Source organism: Corapipo altera, unplaced genomic scaffold (genome assembly GCF_003945725.1).
Source record: "Corapipo altera isolate COAL_440 unplaced genomic scaffold, ASM394572v1 60652, whole genome shotgun sequence".
Classification (NCBI taxonomy): Eukaryota; Metazoa; Chordata; class Aves; order Passeriformes; family Pipridae; genus Corapipo; species Corapipo altera.
Genome location: NW_020886382.1, coordinates 1 through 3,674, shown reverse-complemented (window position 1 = coordinate 3,674; position 3,674 = coordinate 1). Strand labels below are relative to the sequence as shown.

General features: G+C 42.6%; 1 long non-coding RNA gene across 1 annotated transcript; it reads right to left on the bottom strand.

Annotated features, from left to right (window-relative positions):
- Positions 1–1,005: 1,005 nt before the first annotated feature.
- On the bottom strand, positions 1,006–3,674 carry LOC113941169. The gene is made up of 2 exons (XR_003525616.1): positions 3,633–3,674; positions 1,006–2,129 (listed from the first exon to the last, which is right to left on the bottom strand). It is a non-coding gene; the product is annotated as an uncharacterized LOC113941169 (long non-coding RNA).

Genomic DNA, 3,674 nt, shown 5'->3' with positions numbered 1-3,674 from the left:
TAAGTCACTGATGCAGTAAAGGACCTGTATTTGTTTCAGTGACACTGATGTTCTTAGCATTATTATCATCCATGTGGATGTCTCAAGACTCTCTTTCCCCTTCTTGAGCCAGAATTCCTCACTGTGTGAGGAATGCAGTTTGCTCTGGCCCCTTTTATATCTGTCCTTTTGCTATGGGTCATGAGAAACTGACTGTGCTGAAGTGATATAGCTGACACTATTATTTAGGGGCAAGCAGGTTCAGAAGTGACAGGTCAATGAATCTGTGCATTCACACACAGGTTTGCAAATACAGACCATCCTCTACTGCAGACTGTAGATGGATGGCAACGGCTCCTTCATCCTAGTTTGCTTTCTGGTAAGTAAATGAACTCTGCATGGTTACGGCATTAGATCTTTACTGCCTCAAAAGAAACAAAATGATCATCATGACAATTTAATTTAAAAGTCTGTAAAATTACTGGAGTATGTTCCATGTTTTGCTGCTGCTTGGTTTTAAATTAATCAACACCTGTTGCCCATGGGCAGCCACATCACTTGGCATTTGGAGCTCCCTGGCCATTCTGTATCTGTGAAGCAGTTTGACATTTCTCTGCTCAACCAGACTGTGAATCATCAGTCACATTCTTGAATGTCCTCCATAGTATACCATTAGGAAACTTTAGCAAGGCTAAAGGAAGTATAGGAATGCTGGAATATTGAATTTCTATCCCCATGGAGCATGCATGGCATGCTTCAAAGGCAAATCACAGTGGTCTAAAATTCAAACATTTTAATTCAGCAACCAAAGCCTATGTTGTTTTCAGAACTTGGAAAAGTAATTGCCTAATGGTAAAAAAATAGATGGCTTTACTATTTCTAAATCAAAACAAAATGCAATTAGCTGGACTGGAAATACTGTTCAGCTTTCACTGAAGGTGGTTCATTCCATAGACTTCTCTGATTATGAGGTGTGTAAAGGTCTTGAATATGTAAATGCCAAACACCACAGAAGACAAAGTGACATAATATTAATATCTAGCAAAATAGATGAAGAATTTTATTTATTCTCAATTACATTTTTTGTACAGGCTCACTGAAAGAAATCAGGTGGAACATACTTTGGATACACAGTGTGCCATGATACCTAACAATAAGCATTTCATGAGAATAAACAGTTATGTAAGATCTTTCGGCATTTAAAAAGTTAAACCCACAAATTAATGAGACAAAACCAAGAAAAGGGGAGCATTCCTGGAGATATATAAGAGGCCTATAGAGAGTTTCATCAAAGCAACTCTATGATTTAAATAAATGTGCCATTTCGACTAGACTTAGGCAGGTAGGTTACAGGCAAATGCCATTAGCTTCTCCTTCGGAATCTCCCCGAAGCAGCAGACACAAGGTATGGAAGTTTCCACAAGAAGGCCCAAGCTCCAACTGTGGAACAGGCTAAGTTAGCAGCTGATGGCATAATGCATGCACACATTCCTCCTGCCACCATACACTCTAATCTTAGAAGAGGGCAGACTATATCTCTTTCCACTCTTCTACAAACAAGAAACAATCCCAAAAGGGCTGTCTACAGGTAAGATCACAGAGGTTGAATTTCTTTTAACATTAGCTGATCATCCAGGCTGCCTACCTGTGGGAGACATGGATAGCCATCAGCAGAGACCAATTCTATCAAGGTTATGGTTTCTAAGCCAGGGGAGAGAAATTGTTCCCAAGAAGTACCTGTCCTTCTCCATTGATTATACAGGATCACAGATGACAAGTTCAAAGAACATAGCACAGATAGAGATACATTAGAAAGGCTGACCCCAACTTAAATCATTTGGTCCTCTTTTTTTCTTCCTCACTTGTCAGTCTTACTACCCTGCATACAGGCATTCCTGGATGGTATACTCTTCAACTTAAGAAGCCAGGGAGATTAAAGCTGTGACTGAAAGCTGAGCAGGAAAAATCAGAATTGGGAATAAATTGTTCAAAAATCATTGGTGAGTACAGTTAATTTATTTGTAAAGTTAATTTCCCACTCCTTGCAGGCATTATTCATCTGTCACTCCATAGGGGGTGGTGGTGGTAGTGAGGCAGGTGGGTTCCAGCATCTGGGAGTATTCTTCATGCATTGCCCTGGTCCACTTCCTCTGCAAGAATGAAAGAAGATGGGAGGGGAGAGAAGTTAGAGAGATATGTCAGTTCCCCCTCTCGGAACGAATGACAGAGAGAACAAGATGTGGATATGGAAGCCAGGTTGTGTGAGAAGCACAGAACAGGAGAGTGAGTTGCTGTTTCACCAGAGTTGACAGTCATCCACAGCACTCGATACTCATGTCACCTTCAGGGCTATGTGAGGTTGAGAGAGGGCTGAAATTCATAATGACCCACTGGGAGAGATAAACAGAGAAGGATTTGTCACAACTGAGATGTACGCAGGAGCACAGTGCAAACAGGCAAGGATGTTCTGTGCAGCAGTAAGACATACTCTATTTCTTTCTCTGCCAAGAGTGGAAGGAACCTATGGCACTCTACTGTCCTACTATTCAGAGCAGGGAAGGAAACTTGGCAACTGAGATTTGCCTTTTAAGTCAGTGCAGACTACCTTTGTACACCTAGACCAGGGGATGAACTTCTTAACCAGCAATTTCCCATTACCCTTTTCAAGGAAGATAAAAACTCTGCCTTTTAACAGAAATGAGGAAGAGTAGCCTAAAATCTAAAGCCTCCCCACCAGTCTCAGACTGAATGACCAGACCACACCAATACATCCTTTGGAAATGCTTTACTATCCACTCAGGGTCCATCAGGACTTATGTGCATTTTTCCATGAACTGAGGCTATAGGTCCAAAATCAACAGAACACATCTGTATCTATGGACACAGCCCAGGTTAGCAAGTAGAATGGAGTAAAAGTGTGGGAGTTCAGGTTCTTTTCCAAGATACCAGGTAAGAACATGAAAGGAGATAAATTTCACCATTTACCACCAGCAAGTGACAAAGCTTTTGCCTTCTCCAAGTCCAGATCATTTTTTCTCTTCCCTCAGATGGCACAGTCAGGCCCTGTGAAAAACCACTTCCCAGGAACTCTGCTTTACAGAAGCCTCCATATTCCAAACACGTGAAACTGAGCAACTGTGGGGAAGCAAGACCTGCCATTCTTCATATTGGAAGACTCCACATAGGATGAGAAAAATATCCTTGATCAGGACCTTTTACAGAAGCTCGACATTACCTGTGCTCCGAAGCTAAACACATGCGGCCTTGTGCTGCAGAGAACACCCCCCCCCCCAAAGACCGCAGTATTTCTGTCCTGCCAGCTCAGTCTCCAAACCAAGTCTGAGGAATGGCTGCCTAGGGTCATGAGGCACACCTGCCTCCTGAGAGACAACCCTTCTGCTTGGGCAGGAGGTAGCTGAGCAGGAAGCAGCTGTTGCTCGAGGTAGTAGCTACCAAAGCCAAACTTGCCATCTCTTGGGAGACAACAACACTGTAACTCACATGCTCTCAATTTCTATGCAATATCTGTACCTGTAAGACGGGCAAATGTAATCCAAATTCAAGCATGAAGAGAAAAGCACTGCCTGGAAGACTAAAAAATACAATTAAGAAGATGTAAAGAACTGTGAAGCGAAGGGGTCTCGGTACCCTACCTGTGGTGCAGGGAGCACTGTACTCCTGTGTGGCAAACTCAT